The sequence below is a fragment of the Panthera uncia genome, chromosome D1 (assembly GCF_023721935.1).
Source record: "Panthera uncia isolate 11264 chromosome D1, Puncia_PCG_1.0, whole genome shotgun sequence".
NCBI classification, from domain to species: Eukaryota; Metazoa; Chordata; class Mammalia; order Carnivora; family Felidae; genus Panthera; species Panthera uncia.
Window position 1 is genome coordinate 109034358 of NC_064808.1, and position 24904 is coordinate 109059261.

Below are 24904 nucleotides of genomic sequence, written 5' to 3' on the forward strand. Positions count from 1 at the left end.
CGGGCTGGGTCAGAAGGTCTGGGTTCCAGCCATACCCACCATTTACTCGCGGTTGGTGTAGGCGGTGTCAGAAGTAGGAAGCATGTCTCCGTAGTATGTGCGTTATTATAGCGAGTATAGACAATATGGACAGAAGACGTGATAGAGCTGGTTCTCAAAGGCTTCGTGAAGACATAGAATTTGAGCTGAATCTGCAGGATGGGTGTAATTGAAAGTCTCCACTGTGGAAATTTGTATTCAGTGAGAACACTTGAGAATGAAAACCCCACAATGTGGGAAAAGCTTAGAGAAAGAGATGGTCAGCAAATAATTGTAGTGTGTTAGCCATTCTGCTGTGGCTCAGCATTCCTCCCTGCGTGCCTCAGCTACTGGGTAAAACCCATTATGTAAGGCTATTTTTATCGGCAACCTTGAACAAAATAAACTTGCCCTCAACTCCAGGTTATAGTTCCCACATACGGGTTATTGAAGGCCATCAAGAAGGCGTTCCTGAAGACTGTGTCTTTAGGAATGCTCCTTTTAGGAAAGCCAATCATTTTTATCTGTTAGCTTTGGGTCTATCTTTTCAGAGAGGTATAGAAATACTGAGGTCTTAAAGGGTCCTGTCCAGATCAGTCTTCATCTCAGTCCCCCAGAGGCCATCCAGAAGGCAGTTTCTTCGGAAATATCTAGGCTAAGGAACAGGTGGGAATGTGCTATGTAGAGTAAGATAAACAAATGATTTAAGATTAAGGCCTCACATAGGAAGAGGCTGTTGAAGGCCCTATATCTTCTATCACTCACCAAATGGCCGAGTTTTGAAGGAGGCCCTCAGGAAATGGGGCAGCAGCCGTGGCTGGCCTGTCCATCTGCGTGTGCGTCCATAGGTAGGTTTACCTGCTCTGGAACACATTGAAGTGCTTTCCAATTAACTGTAGTGGTCGCCATATTTTATTTTTCTCTTCTATTTCCTGCTGCTACATATGTTTGTAACACTGGGATGGCCCCGAAGTCACTGGATGGTTGGAAGCTTCAATGAAAGAGTCTGTGAAACCCAGATGGTTTCACCAGCAAATTTCACAAACATTTAAGGAAACAATACTACCGATGTACACAAAATTTCCCATAGAATAAGAAAAGAAAGAATATTAACCACTTTGTTTTATGAATTGCCATAAACTCACAAGGGTAATGCAAGAAACAAGATCTATGGGCCAATCTCACCCATGAATACAGATGCAAAAATGCTAATCAAAATATTAGCAAATTGATTTCAGCAACGTGTAAGTATATATTGTCATGGTCAAGTTGGATTTATTCTAGAAATGCGAACTTGTTGTCAATGTGGTAAGTCACATAAATAAGGGAAGATCTCAATGGGCACCTCAAAAAAGGTATAGATCTCAATGGGCACCAAAAAACAGGTGTTTGATAAAATTCAACATCTCTTTATTATGAAACTTTCAGCACATTAGTAGTAGAAAGTATATTCTTTAACCTGATAAATGTCATCTTCCCAAAACTACAGCAAGCATCCTACTCACTCATGAATGATTGACACATTTTCTTTTGGAATCAGAAAGGAAGCAGCTCTCATCACTGGTGTTCAGCCTTGTATCTGAGGCTCCAGCCTGTGAAATAAGATGAGACAAATAAATGAAAAATATAAGGATTGAAGAAAAAAAGGAAGAAAGAAAGCTTTCATTACAGCCAATTATATGGCCAGGTAGTAGAAAATCTAACATAAGCTACAGATGATTAGAATGAATAGATTCATAAGAAACTTATAAAACTTAATACATTTTTAAGTTTTTATTACAAAGTCGATATAAATTTAATACCTGGATTTCTCCGTACCAACCATGAGCAGTTAGAAATGATATTTCAAAGAAATACATTATTTAAAATAACAGCAAGGTGGGGCACATGGGGGGCTCAGTCATTTAAGCGTCCAACGTCAGCTCAGGTCATGACCTCACAGTCTGTGAGTTCGAGCCCCACGTCGGGCTCTGTGCTGACAGCTCGGAGCCTGGAGCCTGCTTCGGATTCTGTGTCTCCCTCTCTCTCTGCCCCTCCCCTGCTCATGCTCTGTCTCTCTCTGACTCAAAAATAAATAAAAACATTAAAAAATTAAAAAAATAAAATAAAATAACAGCAGTATCATCAACAAGGTAGAAGGCATATCTAACAAAGATACCTGGCAGGAAAAATGGTAATAGTGGGCTTATATATAGCAGGCTTTCCCAGAAAGGAGAATAATGGAGATCAGTCCCCTGGTAAACACACCAGTAACCGGCCTCCTGGTCAGCGTGCTCCTGGTATTTCGCAGCAGAAAGATAAATGAGAGTCTTTTTCTAATAAATTGCTTGTAGTGCTATTTACCTCTTGTAAAAACAAACAAACACCCTGGAACATATTGTGTTTTGAGGGCATGATAGACCGGAGAATGTCACATGAGCTACACAATTTGTTGAGTGTACAATGGGAACGATCTCTAACCAGCATGGTCTCCTTTACATAAGCAATATTCCACAGGCATCGCTGACACATCACGTGGTGAATCTGAGCCCCCACACACCCGAGCCCGGAGGAAGAAGAATCTCTCTGGAGCTCTGTGGATGGCTTTGGACGTTTCCAAAGGAAGAACACATTGCCCGCGTCTTGTATTCTTATCCTGCATCCTTTGAATTATGAGTAATGTTTTCTGTTGAATCCAATCTATAATTCACATATGCCTGAGTTGACAATTCTACCCTTTGTGTTCTATTAGACCTGTACAGAACACCATCAAACATTAATGAGGTATTTTAAAGAAGGCCTTCCTATGTGGACAGGTGTATTGTGTTATGGATTGCAAAACTTGACACTGAAAAGGTATAGATTCCTTGCAGTGGCATTAACATTTCTGAAATGTGTGTGTATAAGAAAACTTGAAAGGCTGACTGTAAGATTCATTTGAAAATGAAAAGGCTGAAGGCAGCCCAGACATTATTGACAACGAAGGAGTATCAGGGCTTGCTGTACAGATATTAAGATTGCTGTAAGCCTGTACTCATTAAGATAATGTGGCATAGACTAAAAAATCAACTCATGACTGAAATAAAAACCCAAAGGCCAGGACTGCATATTTAGGGACATTTGATTTACGACAAACGTGTCACCACAAAGCAGTGGGGAAAAAACAGTTATTTCAACAACTATCCCGGGGAGTATGCACTAAAATAAATATACATATAACACATAAAACCTCTTTCTCACCCATATATCCAAACATTCCAAGTGGATTACAGTCCTAAAACGAAGGACAAAACAATAAAAGCTGTGTAAAATAACATAAATGATTGTCTTCATGATTGCAAGGTAGAAAAATTTCTTCAACAGGACATAGAAAATGTATACATTTCATCAACTACATTACAGTTAAAAACTTATGTTCAGGGGCACCTGAGTTGCTTAGTCTGTTGAGCATCTGACTCTTGATTTCGACCTGGGACATGATCTCACAGTTCGTGGATTTGTGAGATCGATCCCCAAATTGGGCTCTGTGCTGACAGTGTATAGCCTGGTTGGGATTCTCTCTCTCTCTTTCTCTCTCCCTCTCCCTCTCCCTTTCCTTCTTTCTTTGCCCCTCCCCTGCTCATGCTCTCTCTCTCTCTCTCAAAGTAAATAAAGAAACTTAAAAAAAACGTTCATTAAAGACACAATCATGAAGGTGAAAAGCCACAGATAGGGAGAAAATATGTGAACTTGAATAAGCTACAAAGGGCTCATGTCAAAAATATATACAGAACTACACTACAAGAAAAAGACATCCCTGTGGAAAAGTGGATAGGGGACCTGACGAGGCACATCACAAAGAGAGGATATTTCAGTGGCCAATAAACACATGAGAAGCTACTGAACCCTCTTGGTCGTCGGAGGAACGCAGATCAAAGCCACAGTATGATCTGTCCACTGGTCACCAGAATGGCTACGATTAAAAAGACTGACAATACCAACTAATGAAGAAAACGTGCCGTAATTGCTGCTCAAGTACAGCATGTGGACGCGGAAGTTTCTACCAAGCACTTCTGAAAAGAATTTGACGTTCTCTACTGATGTTGAGGACGCTTACACTCTGTGGCTCAGGGGCTGCATTCCTTTTTTTATATATAAAATTTTTAAGGTTTATTTCTTTATTTTGAGAGAGAGAGAGTGGGAGAGAGAGCATCCCAAGCGGGCTCTGCACCTCACCGTCAGCGCAGAGCCTGATGTGGGGCTCGAACTCAAGAATCCTGAGAGCACGACCTGAGCTGAAACTGAGTCAGAGAGGTGAGCAACTGAGCCACCCAGGTGCCCCCTTTTTTGTTTTTTTTTAAATTGTTTTAAAGTTTGTTTAACAGGAGCTGCATCCCTAAGTATGAACCCAATAGACCAGTGTGCATGTGCGCGTCAGAGCAGACCTACAAAAATGTCCGCAGCAATAAGCGCGATAGCCCCAAACTCGAAACAACCCAAACACCCGTCAACCCTACGAAGGATGCGGTGTGGCCACACAACACAATACCACACGGCAGTGAATGGCACCTGCTGCTGCTACATGCAGCGGCGTAGACAGAATGCACCAAAATGATGAGGGAAGAAAGATAAGAACACACGCTTCATGTACATCAAGGTCAAAAACAGATAAAACCAAAAAAGGTCTAGGGGTAAATAATTGCCTGATAATCTACAAAGAAAACCTAGGAGCCAAGAAAGGAGAATGCGGAGAAAGGAAGTGTCTGCGCCGTCAAGGAGCCCCTCAGTGGATGGCGAGGTTCTCGGCTCTTGGCCAAAGCCCCATTTCTTGACCTGGCCGGGGGTCATGCAAGTGTCCAGGGCACAGCCATCCATTAATCTGTACACTTATGTTTTATGCGATGGCTTTATAACACTGGGTTACCAACACCGTCCAAAGCAGAGGACTGTGAAGGACTTAGACACTGCAGCAGCCATCATTTTCTCCAACTAGAAAAACATTGGGTTTGCAGAAATTATGTGTCATACAAGGCAGTAACTCTCCATCCCGATCCGCCTGACATTTGGGGGTGAATAAGTGGGTAACTTTTTGTGTGGGAGTGTGCGCTGTGCATTGTAAGATGGTCAGCACAGTCTCTGACGTCTACACCCCAGATAACAGAATCCCATCTCTCATGTCTACCCACCAGATGCCAGAGTCACCCGCTCCCCTAATTGTGACAGCCAGCGGAGAACCACTGTCTTGGAGGAATTAACAATTGAGGTGTTGCTTTTCTGTGCTCTGGTTACACATTTTCTAGAGTAGCCTTCTCAAGAGTTCTGTGTTTTGGAGTTTTCTGTTACCTTGTGCTCATCACTCTCTTCCAGTTTTCTCTGGCCGTTTACTTGCAACCCCCCTGAGATTCATTCCTCCGTAACTTGTTCGTCAGCTACACGGACCCATGTGACTTGAGGAATGGGCAAATGCCTCTCATAATTATTGTAAATACCATGGTGCAAGTTTCGGTACCATCACTCAAGGGGAGATATTTTAAAATGGAATGCCATGCCAGTGGGAACCAGCTGATGTCCGAGAGACTCTAATCTCAGTCCTTATGAGACACACAGATTGGCAGGACACCCCGGGCATTAGCCCACCACTAATCCTGATGAGGGATGAAGATACAAGGGGGTCTTCTACTCCATCTGTAGAAGCCCGCCCCACCCCCAGGCCCCCTTCCCACCCGTCCCTAACTCCACGCCTTCTCTGGCTTCCACGTCAACAAAGACAGATTTCAGCAGCCATAACTCAACCCGTCATTTCAATTATACTTCTCAGGGAGCCACATCAAGAACCAAAAGTATAGGGTGAACCACCAGAGTCTGCCGTGGCATTTTGTGGGTTTTTTTTTTTTGTACTGCTCTATTTTAAGTCATTACCAGTAACTGGAATCTGTATACCTCACTGAACTTTTGAAAGCAAGCTCATTTACAGCACATTCAGTGTGCAGTTTTGGGAACATGAGTAACCAGTTTTGCTAACTTTGTGTATTTTAATTGGCTGACAATTTGCAAACCCATCTGTGGGACAAACAATGATAAGCCACCCCCGGTTTTTTCAAAAAAACAAGCAGAATCACGATTGGACTGAACGTATTGCTTGTTTTTCGAGATGAAGTCAAGACCAGTCCTCCCGTCCCTGAGGATGGATTCTCTCTCGAGTTTACGCCCTCTTTCTGGCACCTTCCACCCCAGCCTCTCCTTCCGCAGGTGCAGCTGGCTGGGGTCAGTGCAAGGATGCTGGGCCCACAGTCTGGGGTGGATGGTTCCAGCACCCTGGGCTTCCCAAGCCTGACGCCTCCCAGTGTCCTGTTCCCTGGCTTTGCACCTGCAGGCCAGCCTGCTAGTGGTGTCTGTACAATCTTTGGGACACTTTGCCATCATGCCTCCCTGTCTGAGCTGCCAGAACCCAGTTCTAGAGCGACACGCTCTCTCGGGCCGTTCAGTCCCTGAGTTCCTCCCACGCCGCCTTCTCTGATGCACGTAGTCAGGACGAAACGTGACTTATAAATGTGTGCCTCCTCATTTCCCAGGGCACATTCGCAGCCCCTTTGTCTGTTTCTTGGATCTCAACTTCTTCCCCGATGTGTTCCGAAAGAGTAATTTCACGCATCAGAATGACTGAGACTCCTAAAACATACATGCACCGGAATGTTCTGAGCACTTGAATCTTGGTGACAACCCTGTGACGTAGATTCTCCTGTGATCGCCACTTTACAGATAAGGAAACTGAGGCACAAATGAGTTAAGTCAGTTGGCAAAGGACACAGAATCGAGACATGGTTTGAGCTCCAGATATGTAGCTGTGGGAGCAGTTTCCTAGGACCAGGATGCTGGTGGGGGGCCCCCACAATCACACGTCCAAACAGGCCTCCCCTAAACCACCATGGCTCGCCCAGTCTGTGTCTCCATGCTGTTAGTGCTGTCTCTACCTTTGTCTTGTCCTCCCGAACACCTTATGTTCCCCTGGACGGGTCAGACAGAGTCATCTGAATCTCACTGTCCCTCTGTTAGGGCGTCACAAGGCCGAGAGCTGTTTTTGCTACTTACCAAAACCGTTTTTTAATTGCTTCGAAATATCAGCATGTTATAAACTCAGTTTATATCAACATGCTGTTGAATCTGTGAATGATTTTCCAAATGAATGTTTTTGGCAAGAATGCTCTGCTCCCTTCTCTTCCTGTGTTCATGTCGTTTAGGATGTACCCTTGTCTTTCTTTGTCTTTTCTTTCTTTTCTCTTTTTCTTCTTCCTCCTCCTCTTTTTTCCCTTCATTATTCCACCTTTACCCATCTTCCCAATCACGCTCTCTTCTTTGTTTCTTTTTTGTCCTGGAATATTTTCTGAATTGATTTCAAGTGCTCACCGCATCCACACCGGGACCTGAATGACTCCGTGCAGATTGCTCATAGTTGTTCTGGAAAAAACGGCAAGGAGGAGCGGGGGTCCAAAAAAAATAATAAATTTAAGAAATACAGCATTAAGGAAATATAAATAGATTTATATACAGAAGCCACTAGTAAGCCTGGAGCCACTGCCAGAATAATGTATGCTATAGATCTTTAAGAGGAGGACACAGCCTGGAGAATTCCCCACGTCTGCGTGACACCAGACTCCAGTGAACGTTTTTGAGAGTTCCTCTGTGAGGAATAAACATAGATTCAAATGAAAGCTTTCATTTGTGGAGCCACAGGGCCAGGGGTTGAATTTACCTTCCTTCATGACATAACCAGAGGCCTTTGGGCAAGTCGCTACACTGTTTTGGGGAATAACCACACTTATTTCTTGGGATTATTACAACAGACGTGTGCTCGAATGACCTAATGAAAGATGTTTTAAATTTTTATTTCTTTGTTTTTACTTTACTTATCTTTACTTGATTATTTCTATTGACCATGCAAATACCCAAAACAAAAGAGCAGATGTGCCCATGACAACAAGGGCTCCGAGAAAAGCATGGGTCACTCCATCTTTCTTGACGCATTAGCTTTCACAACGACTGACCTGGAAGAGAGCTACCGTTTTGTGGCTAGCTTGGGTTGCGTGTCTGGACTCGCGATGATTGTGAGGAGCAAAAAATAACGGAGAACTTACCTTTTAGGCCTGGCAGCCGTCAGTTCCAGACGATCCCCAAACCAGAGACCATTATGTTGACAAGTTTTGAGCTGGAGCCACTAAGAAGAATAAGTAAAATAGATTTATTTGCTTGGATGTGATTCAAGATTGTTCATAAGTTGCTTTTGTTTTTTTAAGTGTGCCCATTTATTTTGAGAGAAAGGGTATTAGCGGGAGAGGGGCAGAGAGAGGAGAGAGAGAATCACAAGCGGGATCCGTGCCGTCGGCATAGAGTCTGATGCAGGACTCAATCTCACGAACTACGAGGTCATGCCCTGAGCAGAGGTCAGGCGTCGGACAAACATACTGAGACACCCCGGCGCCCCCTCAAGTTACCTTTTAAGGTAGTTTCAAGGTCACCACTGTGTGAGAAGTGTCTGTGGCTATCGCTCTGAATAGGGAAGAGCCACGGTATCGGTGTGTCCGTAGCCAGTTGTCTGTGAACTCACAGAGCGTGCTTGGCGGTAATTTTTCTCTCTTCCGCTTCCCAGATTCCTTTCACTCACTTATTAACTGCAGTTTATTCTTGAGTAATCCAAGCATGCGATCTTCTGCAAACATATTAGATATTAAGATACTGGTGAGAGAGGTGGGTAGGAACCTTACAGCATTTTCTCTTGTGGCAGATGTCAGGCCGACTGCAGTGATGAAGAATTGTATTTCAGGTCCTGTCTGAAGATAGCAAGCCCTCACAGTGATGAAAAATCTCCATAGACATTCTATCGTTTTATTTCAAAGCAGGGGAGACGAATCTGTGTGTAGCAGAGAAACATCGATTTTAATGTCCAGTTTCAAGAGATTGTCAATTAACAAATAGAAACGTTTGTTTTGAAAGCTGTAAGTCACAGTTTTCCTCTGCACATTGGACAAGTCCCATGCGTGTGACAACACCCCGATGCTGTGATAGTAGGTCTCAGTCCATTTATGCTGCCATAACCAAATGCCACGGACTGGGTGGCACCTACACCACAGAAGTTCATTGCTCACAGCTCTGGAGGCTGGAAGGTCCGCTCTCAGGGCATCAGCACGGCTGGGTTCTGGCGAAGACCCTCCTCTGGGCTGCAGGCTGCAGACTCCTTGCCGTGTCCTCCCACGGTAGAAGGGACACGCTAGCTCGCTGTGTTGCCGCAAAAGGCAGAACCTTCGTGATCTAACCACACCCCCCAGAGCCCCATCACCTTTGGGGTTAGAATTCCCACAGAAGAATTTTGGGGAGACGTGAATATTCGGACCCTAGCAAGGTGTGAGGGTGAACAAGAGCCAGAGGGGGTGACTCGGCCCATCATTCTGTAAGAGGAACCATTGCACAAGCCCTAGGTTCACGGCCTTGAAGGCCTGCAGGGCGCCACACAGGACCTTGGTGAGAGAGAAGGTCCGTGTCAGAGTCTGCTCCCAATGAGAAGGCTGATCCTGTGAGGTCCTAATAGCAATGAAAAAAAAAAAATTCTAGAGGCTAACTGACTCCTATGTGAGTTCGAGTTTCCTTCTACCCCAGAAGTTGGCAGACTTTTTCTCTAAAGGGTCAGATGGAAAATATTTTAGTCTTTGTGGGTCATTTAGTACCTTTTGCGACAACTCGACTCTCCCATTAGAGCGCAAAAGCAGCCGTCTGCCAAAAAGTGAATGAACATGACTCTGTTTCAACGGAACAGAGATCATACCCTAAACGTATTTTTTCTAGCCTTTCTTATGCCTGTACTTCTGGGCACTGGGATTTGAACTTCACGGAATTTGCCTATGTCAAGAAATACTGTTTTTCTTGTGATTTCTTAAAATCGCTAACCACTCTTAGCTCATGAGGCATACCAAAGGTGTGTCAACCTTGGCTGAAACCGTGCTCCTCACCGCGTGGTCCACAGACCTGTGGCTTCACCCAGAGGCTCATCAGGAATGCTGATTCTCAGGCTCCATTGCAAACACACTCTGTCAGAACTAGAAGACTAAACATCAGGAAGGCAGGGACCTCGTCTGCTATAGATATAGACCCAACACAGTGCCTTACACACAGTAGCTTCTCAGACAAATATTTATTAAAAGAATGCCTCCAGGAGTTTGTTCAGCCTCCCCCATTATAAACAAGTAAATCTTCTGGGAATACGTGCTCGAAGGGTTAAAACAAACTTCTGTCACCAGTCAGAAGTTTTTGCTTGTTGAAGGGCTAGAAATACATGTCCCCCTTAGCCTCACAGTATATCGTTCTCCAGGAGGACTTAACCATGATGGATTTTTGCCACATACACAACAGAAGAGTAAACTTACATGAGCTAAGAGGCTGGAGGTTCAGCAAAATTAATACACTGGATTCAAATCAAGATGCAAATAGATTTTGTGGGTTATGTTGAAACCGTGGTAAACATGATGCAGAAGACAGGCGAGAAAAAAATATGTGTAGAGTATGATCTCTTGAACCAAGCACGGAGAGAGAACAGATCTCCCCAAGGAAGTCTAAAAAATCTCTAAGCCTCCTCACCCAGCCTTCCGGGTACTGACTGTTCTTGTTCTGACACAGCTCTTGGGGAGAATACCCTTCCTCGGGGAAAACGAGGCTTTTGAGGAACAACACAGAAGAGTGATGGAGTGTCATCAAGGCTGGCTTCGTCGGTTGGGGTCTGAGTCAGAAAGGCAAGGCAAGTGGGTATGTACGAGGGACCCCCTGGTGAGGAGGCTCACTTGTCACGCACACAGTGACACTAACTGAAGATTCCAAGGAGGAAACACGGACAATTGTGTCTTGTTCTGCTGTGAAATTGCATTTCCCTGTCAAGAATATTAGATCTCCTGCAAGTTAATAAAAATCACAATATCATTAATTTTAGAGCTGTGGTGTAATTACAAATCATTTAGTTCATCTGCGTCATATATTCTAAGGCCTGGAAAGGTTCAAGAATTTATTTAAGCAGCCAGCGCTACAGGTGACGGCCTCCTAGCCTCGTTCCTTGCATGGAAAGAATGCTTTCTAATCAATATTCACAGACAAACTTTCAGTATTTATGATATTATTCATTCAGGTTATAATGAATTGCTTCGGATTTCTTAGATAAAAAGACATAATATTGGGATTCAGTTTGGAGGCAGTATACATTAAGAGGTCAAAGGTTGTCCATAGGAGTCGTCGTTGTTTTTTTTAAAATTTTTTTTAACATTTATTTATTTTTGAGAGACAGAGGGAGACAGAGCATGAGCAGGGGAGGGGGAGAGAGAGAGAGGGAGACACAGAATCTGAAGCAGGCTCCAGGCTCTGAGCTGTTTGTTACCACAGAGCCCGATGCGGGGCTCGAACTCACAAACTGCAAGATCATGACCTGAGCCGAAGTCGGACGCTCCACCGACTGAGCCACGCAGGCGCCCCAAGACGGTTAAATAAGTGGAATTTACCCTGGGTACTAACCTTTCATCTCAGTAAATGTCATAAAATCTGGGTATGTGTTGTGTTTTACATACTGAGAGAATAAGATTATGATCGTTAACAATTTCTTTGTTGTTTCACAAAGACGCGTCCTAATGTACTTTCCACGACCTCTTCAGACGTGTCCAGTCTCTGCGTTCCCCCGTCAGACTCTAAGGTCTGTGCAAGGAAGGGCTGTATGGCCCCAGGCAAGCACAGCGCCTGGGACGTGGTGGGGACGCAGCGCTATTGTTAAATGAGTGACCCGTGGATGTTGCCAAAACTTATTTCTGTCCCACCTTGGTCCTTGTATTTCCCACTCTGAGGGTTGTGTGGCTGAACTTCTAATTTATAAAATCCCAAAGGAAGAAACCGATTTAGTACTTCTCACACACCCGTTCCTTTCCAGAAAGTAACCACAGGGACACGGGCAGCAGTAGGAGATAGGAGCCGTTGTTTGCAGTTCGTGGGTTCGTGGCACCCACGCATGTTTCGGTAAAGGAGAAAAAAGCACTGAATCACCAGATCCTTCTTTTCTTAAAACAGAAAGGTGAATTATGACCATTTCAGTGTCTACTCACTGAAGTGTCTAATATTACCGTGCAATACTACACGAGGATCGGTACCTAAATGAAAAGAAAAAAAGGGAGAGCTTAATTTCCCAGGAGCGATGTGAGAGCTGAAGAAAGAGTAAGGAGGAGGCCGGCCGGGAACACTAAGAAATGCAGAGAATCCAGCAGAGCCGTGGGCCCCTGCAGAACCATGAGTCCCCACCGTGACCCTGCTCCCGTGGGGCGATGGGCTGACAGGCCGGCAGCCCGTGGCCACAGGCTCCTCCCCACACACCGTGTGGTGGCCACAGTGCCACAGGCCTCACGTATCAGGAAATGATGAACAAGACACCCCCACAAACCGGAGCCCCCAGCTGCTCAGATAAAAGAATTTTAAGGAAGCTTTTACTTGGACTTACAATAAATTGTCTTGTTTTCTGGAAGGCCTGCGGTCTTGCTTACTTCTTGGCCAGTGTGCATGTTGACCGGTGGGAGAAATGCAGGGGAGGGAAATGATCTCGGGCCCAGGGGGGCACAGCTTACAGGGATGGCCCCAGACCTCTCCCTTCAAGGCATGGCACCATTTTTGTTTGGCGTCACTTCTGGGTTTGGGTGTTGGACACTTTCTTCCTTCAAACCTCACGTACCAGTGGCTGATTTGCAAATCTGCAGCATAAATTCAAGACACTCTCCAGTTGCTTTCCTAGTAAATCGTATTGTATGATAGCAAATATGAAAGAATCCATCCTGCTAAATGGCTTCTCATTACGATAGTAATAGTCCGAAAGGGATTAGAATAGCACCGGAGCTCAGGTCTTTAAAGTCATGGGTAACTTCTGTCGTAAGATTGGATGAACACGTCTATGTGGCTTTAACCTTATTATTTCTCATTTTAGCCAATTTTCCAAAATAACCTGATATGAATAACAAACTCTGACACTAAGATAGTTTAAGGGATTTATGCGGCAACACGAACTAGACTAACATTCACATCATCCAGGAGGGTTTCAGAAGGAGAAGACAGAGAAGAGGGGGCAGAAAAGTTACTTGAAGAAATCAAAGCTAAAAACTTCCCTGACCTGGGGAAGAAAACAGACATCTAGGACCCGGAAGCCCAGAGAATTCCCTATAAAATGAACCTAAAGAGATCCACATGAGCCAATAGTAACTCAGAATGGATTAAAGGCTTGAATGTACGACCTCAAATCCTAAGCCTCCTGAAAGGAAACAGGTGGTAAGCTCATTGGCATGGGTCTTGATCCTTTTTTTTGGATCTGACTCCAAAATTAAAAGCAACAAAAGCAAAAATAAAGGGGTTAGAGGACATCAAATTAAAAAGCTTCTGCAGGACGAAGGGAACATAATGGGATATTTGCAAGTCCTATATCTGATAAGGGGTTAATACACAAAATATATAAAGAAATCATAGAAGTCAACAGCAAAAACAAAACAATCTAATTAAAAAATGGCCAGTGTCCGAATAGCTTTTTTTCCCCCAAAGATGACCTACAGATCGCCAATCGGCACATGAAAAAATAGCATCGTTAACCATCAGGGAAATGCACATCAAAGCCACAAGATTACCACCTCACACCTGTGACAATGGCTATTACCAAAAAGACAAGAAACAACAAGTAGTGGGAAAGATGGAGGGGAAAAGGCACCCTTGTGTCTCGGTGGGCATGTAAATTGGGGCAGGTACGGCGGAAAGCAGAATGGAGTTCCTCACAAAACTGCAAATGGGACTCGCATGTTGTCGAGCAATAGCAATTCTGGGAAAAGATCCAAAGGACTTGAAAATACGAATTCAACAAGATATGTGCACCCTCGCATCCACAGCAGCATCACGGACAGTGGGTGAGAGCCGGAAACACCTGGGTGTCCATCGATGGGTGAACAGATAGAGGAAATGCATATACTTACACTATGACGTACTACTCAGCCAGAAGAGTGAAACCTTGACATTTGTGACAACGTGGCTAGAACCTGAGGGCAGTGCCCTGAGTAAAAGAAGTTGGAGGAAGACACAGACCGTATGTTCTCATTTACTTGTGGAATCTACACAAACAAAGCAAACTCAGACGCAGAGACCAGGCTGGGGGCTGCCAGGAGTGGGGGCTGGTGGGTGGGCAAATGGGTAAGAAAGTCCAAAGGCACAAAGTTCCAGTTATAACATAAGCCGTGGGGCTGCAGGTACAGCACGGCCACTTGGCAACTGCGGTGGAAAATACTGCAGTCGTGTATTTGAAAGGTGTCAGAGTAGATCTGTTCTTTCGTATTTATTTATTTTTGAGAGACAGGGCACGCGAGGGAGTGGGGGAGGGGCAGAGAGCGAGGGAGACACAGAATCCGAAGCAGGCTCCAGGCTCCGAGCTGTCAGCACAGAGTCCGATGCTGGGCTCGAACTCACAAACCAGGAGATCATGACCTGAGCCGAAGTCTGACTTCGGCTTGACTGACTGCGCCACCCAGGCGCCCCACTAAGACGCAATCTTAAAAGATTGTATGACAGGAAAAATTTGCCATTATGTACAGTGACAAGTATCAACGTGGCTGATTTTGGTGATCAGTTCACAATGTATACAAATATCAAATCATTGTGTGGTGCACGCAGAATGAATACGTCACTTAGTCCTCAGTGAAAAGAAAAAGTACTGACCTTCTGCTTTAAAGAAGTTTGAGTCGAATCCAGATTTACTTATCCATTTATAAAATCCACGTTTTCATTAAGTTTGAATACGTGTCTGCCTGCAATTCTGTGTGCTCGCACAGGCTTCCACGTTCTAGAAGAAACTAGAGAGACAGGTGACAAGGTGTCGGCACACCCACGTTCGTTCGCATTATTCACAACGGCCAACAGGTAGAAGCGAGCCGCAGGCCACGGGTGGAGAAGTGGGTAAGGAAAACGTGAGGCTTACATACAGTGCTGTGTGATGCTGCTTTGGAAACAGACATCCTCTCCCATGAGCCACCACGGGTGAATCTTGAGGACATTATCCCAAGCGAAATAAGCCAGTCCCCAAAAGCACTGCATAATTTCACTCACATGAGGTATCTACAGTGGTCAGACTCAGAATCAGCAGGTGGAATGGTGGTCGCCAGAGGGAGGGACCCGGGAAAGAGGGCCGTTCAGGTGGCGGGATTCTCGGGTCTACAAGACAAACAGTTCTGGACGCCTGCACGCGACAATGGGAATAGACTGGATGCCCCCGAACTGTATGTTTAACATGGTGATGATGGCAAATATTATGTTCCGAATTTTACCACTGTTTTTAAAAAGACACTGAAAAAGAATAACCCTTCCCTGCCTTTCTACCCTTCCCACCTGCCGCTCTAGTCGCCAGACTAGCATTCCTAAAACACACACACAGACACACACACACGAATGTTCTGGCAGCATGAACACTCTCCACGTCACGTGGATTTTCTCAGGGTAACAGAAACGGTTGCTGTCCAGCATCATCGTCGGACATTCCATCGATTTTCCTAAGCTTGAGGCTGAGGCTCTCGATGAGAAAAACTCCAAGCATAGAGAGTGGCTTTAGACATCCACTGCGGCCATCCAGAGGCCCACTTGAGGGCCGGAAGTGATCCCGCGGCCACAGGCTACACCATCTTGTTTTGCTCTGTCAAGTTTCTGGAAGGAGAATGCGACAGCTGGTAAGAAAGAAACCAGCAAAAAGCCCTAAAACGGAAGGCGTCGGCAGGGCTCCATGCACACACAGAAAGTCATGTGGCTTGGGTCTTCCTCCAGGCCATTCAAGAAAAGAAATATTTATTGTTTTTCACGTGGGACGGTGTAATGTTCCCCTTTGCGGAGTTAGTTTCTTTTCTGTCAAATTTAGTATTCTAGCCCATTTCGACAGGTGCCACTTTTTTGCCTTGTGAATCCCAATGACCACGTTGGAGTGTGAATCAGCACAGCGTCCTTACAGGTGGAAACACGCATCTCTCAATTAACACATCAGCCCAGCTCTCAGCTGCTACCTGACTTCTTTTGATGTGTCCAGAAAGCTCTTTGGCTCTGGCCAATCAGGGCCTCACCTCTGACCAATCATCCTCGCCCACCTTCTATTTAAGGGACATCCCCAGGGCTCGGCTGTTTCTTAAACTGTAGCCTGAGAAGGCATGGGGCTGGGGTGGGTCAGGACTGGGGTCTCTGTGTTTTTAGTGTCTGTTTTCTGTTTCTGCTTTCTTTGAGGGGCAAGGAGTTTCCTGCTGCCTGGCTGTGGGACAGGGAGGCAAGATAAGTAGGGAACTTTCCTCTCCTTTCTTAGAATCACAAATTCTCAAGTCACGATCTGGGCACCAACATCCCCTGTTTGTGCTATAGAGAAAGCCCTGTTTAGTACTGAAGAACTTCCTTGGGCCAAGAAAACGCCAGAAGTGCTATGTCGGGCCCTGCTCTTTTCTTCTGGGTCTTTGCTTGTTGAGGGCTGTTGGAAAATCTGGGCCTGGGATTAACCAGCTTTGAGTGTGGGATAGGAGCATTAATTTTTTTCACAGGAAGGGCCCTAATTTTTCTGGCACTTTCTACAGAGGCCACCTGCAGGAAGGAGCCTCTTAGACTTGCTGGAGCTTCATTTCTAACTTTGGCATAATCTGTTAAAAAGGAGCTGTGTTAGCTTCCGTAGGAAGGGTTTCAAGCTACTCTCTTTATCTGCCTCGAAATCTCTACCTACTTTGTTTCAAAAGGCCCAAACGTTTTTTTCAAGAGCGGGGTGACTAGTTAAAGCTAACGTTCCTGACTGTTAGCTTCTTTAGATTCTACTTTTTTTGTGTGGTTTCAACCACCTGGGAGCCCCTTGGGTCTGTCTTGTTGGGACTGGGGACACAGGCCAGCGTTAGGGAAGGACTTTTCCTGGGACCTAGAACCTAGTCCTTGCTGTTGCCTTTCTCCTTTTGGGCTCTGCCTTTGGCCTTTCAAACTCCCCTCGTGTGTTTGTTCGGCTCTGGGAAGAGTATACGTGATTCCCTCCCCTAGTCCGTAGGTGTTTGAGTCCCTGGCGTTTTTGAGCGGTTTAAAGAAGACCGCTCTTACAAGACGGAAGAATCACTGGGCTTTTAAGTTAAATGGCAGCTCAGGTTCCTCGAAGAGCCTGTGTGAAGCCTTGCCTTCATTCCCAATCAGAAGGCCCTGGGGCTGGTTGAAGGCTATTGTGTGCTTTCAAACCTTAATTACTTCCGTGAAGGCTCATTTTTTGAGAGTGCAAGTGGGGGAGGGGCAGAGCGGCATAGGCAGGCTCTGAGCTGCCAGCGTAAAACCCAGTGTGGGGCTCAAACTCCTGAAACAGGAGATCACGACCTGAGCTGAAACTGATCAGTCAACCGACTGAGCCCCCGCCCCCTCCAAGCGCCCCTATGAAACCTTAATTTTTGGAAAGCGGTTCATGTGTCCACCTGACCCTAATTATGCTTTCAGGCCTAAACTTAGGCCTTCCTTTACCTGAGTTCCTGACTTTGTCCTACTTCTCCCAGATGAAAGGCCAGAAACAACATGTTGAAAACTCCGTGTGTCCTAGGCTTTTTTATACCCCTGTCCTGTTTCTGTCCTCATTGATCCACTAACTAGAGCGATTCGGCCTACCTCCTGGGGTTACTGGGAGCCTGATCTAGACATGGGCTCCAAGCTATCCCTTCTAGAATCCAGGTGTACTTGGCTAAGCATTTTGCATCTATCCTGCTACTTAAATGTCGAAACGGAAAGGCCCAGTCGCCCCTTGGTGTTGGGCTAAAAGTGCAGTTCAGAGAGGTCCAGCGCGAGCTAAGTCTAACTCCAAACCCAAGTCCTGAAGCACAGGACCACGCCATGATGTGACTAAAGTAGAAGTCCTAGGGCACATAGGATCTAATCTAGGAGGAGACCAATTCTGAGCTCCTGCGCAGATCACCCTGTGGGGGGAGGAGTTAAGAGATCCAGGCAGAAAGGGGTCATTAAGCAACCTGAGGACAAATACGCATGAGTAGCCGTGGGGCAGCTGAGAAAGGGGCCAAAAGTGCATCCAATTAACTCCTAATTTACTGTTGCAACTTCTGTGTTCAGCGATCTCTAAAGTTTGCCCAGGGATCGGGGTGTATTCCTTAAACCTAAACACTGTATAGTAACCATACTAGAGTTGAAGTTTCATGAAAAGTGTTGATAGAAACTAAAACAGTTGTAAACAGGAATGTGGGGAGGAACTAATGTTAATTAAATGCCTACTATATGCTAAAAAACCCTGAGGGTACTAATCACCGTTTTCCACAAGGGCATATACAAGGTGTTCTTGTCTTAAAGGACAGGGGTGGTGGCCGGGCAAAGTTGCTGTGCCTTTTTTTCTAATTTAAAGAATTTAATTGTGGAGCAGTATCAGGCTAATTCCCCACACGTAGTCAAGTTGACCCTGGACTTTTCCGTCCCCCTGGGTAGCCTCTTGGCTCACCTAGACCAGCTCTTTTGTATCCAGACTCCTGCCTCTGGGCTGAAAATGGGGGAAGTGCCGAAGAATGGCCTTACAAAGTTGTTAAACCTCTAAGAAGCTTCTTGAAAGATTTTAAGTGAAGACCCACCCTTCAGCTTCGGAACTACCTCGAGGGTAGGGCACGATTCTGCCCAGATGAACCGAATTGAGCAAATGGATGACGGGGGGTGGGGGGGGACCTGGGATCCCAATCCAGAGTTTTCTTCCCTCCTTACTGGAAAAAACGTAGTATCATGACTACAGTCTGTCTATTGGTCTCTTGGCAATCTTCCATATTTAAGTTCTTAGACAACTCCACCTGAACTTTGTCCTTGACTGTGCTAAAGAGCCGTCTTTGAAGCTCTTAAATTGTAGTTGGTTCAGATCCCTCCATTCCTGACTTAATCCTGGCCTGGCGTCACCAGCCTACCTTTCACCTGTGAATGGGCTAAGTGGAGTTGATGTGGTTTCAGGTTCTGCATGTTAGGAGACAGACCTGAGGGGGTCAAGGCCTTCTCCCTGAGGCTAAGCACAAGGATGCTGTTTCCTAGACTTCACGTACAGGCAGGCACATTGGAGGAAGGAGGCCACACACCTGCCTGGGATGAACCAAGATGGACGGTCATCTTGGCTTGGCTAAACTTTACACTGGTTTCCTCCCAACTAGAAGTCCTGACCTCCAATTTTTTTTTTCCCCCGGAGCATTTACTTAAGAAAATTGGCAATCAAACCTTAAGATTTTCTTAAGGCTAAGATGTAAGTCTTCAGTGTCTTGATACTTTTACAAAGACCCAGAAGCCAACTGTTTGGACCTGACCTCTTGAAGGGAGACAGGGTGTGTCTATCTCCTGGTCTCCATCGGAGCCTAGCTTAAGCACTAATTACAGAACCGAATCACCCTGACCAGCCTCCCCAAAACTGTCTCCAGTAACTTTCCTGTAGCTCAGCCCCATGCTTGAAAAACTCGCCCAACCTTTTCTGTAAATGGCATTGAGTACATCGTTCAACCCTGTTGGGATAGTAGTGAGCTGTTACAACGATCTGTAATTCCATCTGGCCCATATGTTTTCTTAAGCAAAATTACAGTAACTCCCCCCCCCCCCCCCCCCCGCTTGTACCTTGGATCTCCCCCTCTTGGAGTGATGGAGGGCTGGGTCCGAGGAGGAGGGCTGTGTAGGTCTGAGTGCCTCTCTAGCCTCCAGCAGTCCAGAAGGGTGTTCTGTCTGGGCCCGGGCTTTGCTACCATGGCTGTTGAAGGTCCCCACAAGTCCTCTTGTTTGTGTCTACGTGGCTTGTTCCCCTCTAGTATCCAGCCCTGTCTTGGGCACATACCAGCCTCCATCCTTCCTGCCCTGAAGACCTATTTTCGGTTTAGGAATTCTGGAAAGGTTCCTCTACATGTGCTTGTTTTTCTGAGACATTTGGTGGCACTCTTCTGTTGAATAAGTAGATCTAGCCATGTGGCAACCCTAGCAAGCCCATGTATTGAGAGCTGCAAGAAAGCAGGGGAGGGACAGAGAATCCCAGGCAGGCTCTCAGCTGTCACCATAGAGCCCAGGGTGTAGGGCTCAAGCTCCCAACCCATGACATGATAACCTGAGCCAAAATGAAGAGTGGAATGGATGCTTAACCATTTGAGCTACCCAGGCACCCCAAACCTAGGTCTTTAAAACACATTAGGTTCTTCGAATGAACAGCAGGCTGGCCTATGATAACCTTAAAATCGTCTCCTATCCTGGGTTAGCACTATACATGGCACCTGAGAATGTGTTACTTGGTAGAAATGGAAATGTGTTCTAGAAATGGAGGGGGGATGGCTTGTTCTTCCCTCATGGAAGAGAGAATTAAATCCTGGAAGACTTTATTCCTTACAAGAAACGCAAATAGAAAGGGACAGGACGAGTAGGCATGACCTTTGCTGAATTACATTCAAATGAATTTGAAAAACTATCACTCAGGAGTAATGACATAAAAGCAGCATTGGAACCTCTGGATAAATAAGAGGGATTGAACGCAGCAGCCTGTACTATGCCCTCTCCAGCCTTGCTAAGAGGACTAGGGGGGAGAAAATGTGATCAGGCAAAGAAATCAGAAAATACAGAAACATTTTTATGTAAAACGGAAAACTTCACCAAACTTACGAGTTCCCGGTTCGAGGTCACTCACTCTTGGCCCCACTCCAATGATGAACATGACCTATCCTCCATGTTGCCATGAAATGCTCAAACAGCAGAGAGGGTCCTCAAGCTATCAAAGAAGTAAAAGTAGATAGTCTACCAAAGACAAGGAATGAGGACTTGAGACACTGCAGTCCCAGGTACCAGAAGGCAGTAGGAAAATGCCTTCAAAATTCTGAAGACTAATGCCCAACCTAGAATTCTTGAGCCAGCCTATTCAAAATCAAACTGGAGAGTAAGATTACTATGGAATTAGGAAGGCCAAGGCTCACGAGAATGCCTGGGTTCCCACATCTCTCAAAGTTGATAGAGAATATGCTCCACCCCCAAGATATACAAAAGGCAGACCTGAATCTAGGAAATTCAGCTTGGGAGAAACCTGGATTTCTGTAGATTTATTACACAGGGAAAACATGGAAAGACAGCTGAACCCCAGGCCCAGAGAGAAGTCAGGGGAGGGACTGATTGGTGAAGGTAATTTTGAACTGAACACATGACCTCTCTGAACATCTTGAAGGAGCAGATCTAGACCCTGGGCCAAGAGTTCTGTGTTGGATGACTGAGCATTGTAAGGGGAAATTAAGGCAAAGTCATGAATCCCAGGGAAATGTGCTAGAAAATGAAATGACAACATAAACAGTTCGAGAAACCTGAGTTGCCCCAGGGTTGAGGGAAACGGGTGAGAGCTGTACAATAGTGTCTTAAAAACCTTGGACAGCTTGATACTTGATATGCATGCACAATAAAAACTAAAATCAAAAACTGAAATGTTCTACATATATCAGCAAGAAGGGTCTTGTCAGGAGACCAGGAAACTGCAGGTGAAGCCAAAATGTCCCACTCTTGCACTCCCCTGTTGGTGTCCTATCGAGGAATTCTAGACGGGATGTTAGAACAGGAGCTGTTCATGAAGGTTAACCAGGGACTCCAGTGGTACCTTATAAGTGAAGGATCTCAAATTTGTAAATGTGTCCTTAAATACTTGTACGATAAAAGCCCTTAAAACTTCCGGTTTCTTGGGTGGCTGGGTCAGTGGAGTGTCTGACCTGGGCTCCAGTCTGGGATCACGGTTTTGTGAGGTTTCTAGCTCTGTGTCTACAGCTCCGAGCCTGGAGCCTGCTTCAGATCTGGGTCTCCCTCTCTCTGCCCCTCCCTCATTCGTTCTCTCCCTGTCTCTTTCAAATAAACCTGAAAAATTGTTGGAACGTTAACCAAAAAGTCAATGCCACTCTTGATCCCTGTGGTAGGTGTCTGGGAAGCTGGGGTGCAGAGACAGCTCCACTGGGCTTCAAATCGGGAATCGATCTCAGTCACTTAGAGTTGAGTGTCTGCGCAGTTCTTTGTGCATAGAAGTCCACGTCAGGAGACAACGGAACAACTTTAATGCAAAACCAGTGAATCTCAAAGCATTTTAGAGGATTAAGTGCAGGTGGAGGGTAAAACATACAGGGGAAAGGGAAAAAACTGTTGCTCCGCACTTCTCTACCAGAGACAACCTTGGATAATGTTGAAACTGCACTAAACAAAAACTCCACTATTGTCAGGCCCCCCCCCGGGCTTTCCGTACCAAGGATGCCAAATGTGAACAGCCATCCATGACATTTAAGAGTGAATTTCTCTTTTGCTTTAACAACTTCATCTCAAAAGAACAGACTATTAGGTAAACAGTTCCAGAATTTGGTGGGAGAACTCAGCCGTTGGGCAGTGTCTGGGTGATGTGTTTGCTCACAGGGTCATCATCTTGGAAGATGAATCTTCAAGGCAGTTTTAAGGTGTCTAGATAAGTGAAGGGTGGCTACTGGGAACCTGAAGAACCTACGTAGCTGTGACATAGCTGGAGGTAGGAGAGGCCAGACTCCTCCCGGTGGCCTACACACCCCAAATCTGGCCCTTGTCAACATCCTCTTGGTCCCTCCCCTGTGCCAAATCCTCCTCCAGTCCTAAGACCATCCTTGACATAATGGGCTTGTTCTACCTGGAATACTTCTGCGCATCTTTTCCGAACTTCCAGGTCTCAGCTCCAATGTACCTCAGAGATGCTGTCTGTGCTTGGACAGGTGCTTAGACTCCTAGGACCAGCATCCTGCCTCTACCCCCTTAGTGTGTTTGCTTTTCTTTAACTACTTGATACATAATTGTTGGCTTATTTCTTGCCTCCCCTTTTGAAGCTTAATTGCAGGAGGGCAAGGACCTTGATGTTTCTTTTTCCTCACTACGTCTATGATCTGGATGAACTGTGTCTGGGGCAGAGGAGGTTTTCAATAAACCCTCACTGAAGGCAGGAAGAGGAAGTGAATGAATCAAAGGTCCACCACGTTTGGGTTCGAAAAACTTGGAACTTCTCACATAGCCTCATTCCAATTAACTGTTCATTTTGCTTTCAGGAAAGTTCATGGACTTTCTCCAGTTTCCATTTAGTTGAGAGAATTAACTGAAGTCGCTGTTTGGTTACACAGACACTATGGAATGCCTCTGATAAGATGACCTTTGATCAGAAAACAAATGAGAGCGTATCACAGCAGAGGAAGTTCTCCCCGTCCCCACAGCTCTAAGGTGAGACTGTGCTGGGGGGTCTTAGAAGAACTCAACCTGCTAATCTGTTCCATTCGTTACTTGATCTCCAATGGCTTTCATGGTTTTAAGTGGCTTGCCCGGCTAGTTAGGAACCTCTTAGAGAATTACATTTTGCATATTGACAGGTGATAAAATGCTGTACGGGTGTTATGTATCCTTGAGTATTGAGGACGATATCAGGGAATGCCAAAGATAGTTGGTCTACCTGTACTTTGTTTTGTGAGCTGACATCTGAGCCAGAACTGTAGCTGTGATTGCCAAGTTCATCTGAGAGCTGTGAACATAATACACATCAAGTCAAGACCGATCTTAGCAATTCTTGTAAAAAGAATGCTTTTGTTTTCTTGATCCGTGTTGTTGAAAACCTATGAAAGCCTGCCATTTCTCCCCAACCTCCACCCCCCAACCCTCCCTGCAGTTCAACAGTAAAGTGCTTTTCTGCCTTCCTTTGTGTGCTGGGTAAGCAACTGCAGTAAATTAGAAATGAGGTAGGGAATCCTCAGGGTATGGGCTACAGTTGGAAACAGACTGGCACTTAATTAAAAGTCAACTATGAGTTCTAAGAGCATGCAAAACCAACTAATAATTGCCATCTGAAGTGGTCGAGAAAGGCATGATAATCATGTGAGATAGAGCTTTTAAGGTAGGTTATTTTCCATTGGTTCTAGAGTCCTACGCGTGAGGTCAGCCCCAATTCCCTTGACAGTGTCCTGGAAAACGAACGACCTCCACACAATTTCATAAGGGATGACTTGCCCAAGTCAAGTCCCAGGCTGGGGTCTCTGAGGCTGGACTCCGGGGGGGGTGTAACAGGGTGTTTGTGAAGCTAAGGCCGTGCCTCTGTACACAGGACTTGTCCAGTAGGGGTGCTTGTAAAAGTTTTACCGCCAGAGACCCTCCCGTTACCTCACTGAGGGCCCATGTGGCCCCTCACAGGGCATTTTGCCTCTCCTGAGGTCCTTTCTCTGTGTCTTGACATCTGTCAGCTCTCCTCTCAAGCCCGGTTCTGGGGGACTTGGAAGGTAACCATCAGAAATGACCACGTGCCTTCGCTTGTGTGGGAATTTGTGCAGTCTTATCTCCTCTCCGGCAAGATGCATCCTTCTAAAGGTGACCTTGGAGAAACTACATGGCACACCTGTCTCCCTTTGCATCAGGGAAAGGACTGTCGAAGCTCCGTTCGTTTCTTGCTTTGGCTGATGGGTCTGGCTGCAGACAAGGGTGAGCTTAAGCTGCTCAGCCCGTAAGGCTGTTCGAGTTCCACCCACAGGTGGGTGTCTGGTAAGCATAGTGGTGTTCAGTTGTTGTGAATCTCGACACCTTTTTGTGGGGCACGGATCTCTCTGCTCAGCGATTAGATCATGAGTCTATCGTTGGGGTCTTGGCTGTGGTCTCCCCTCACCTTTGTAAAATGTGTTCCAGGTGAATGGAGAAGTCCTTGTTCTCAGACGCTGTCCTGTTAGATACCTGTGTGCCTGATGCCCAATTATCCCAGACCCGGTGCCATTGCCACCATGTCACTGAAGTCTGCTTGGATGCTTCTAGGGTGAGGTTCTTGGTCTGCCAGCCCCAGAATGCTTGGAGACCATCTGAGGGCATCTAGCCTGTATTAAGGTCCCGTGGCGGCTGGGGCACATGACCACAAGCT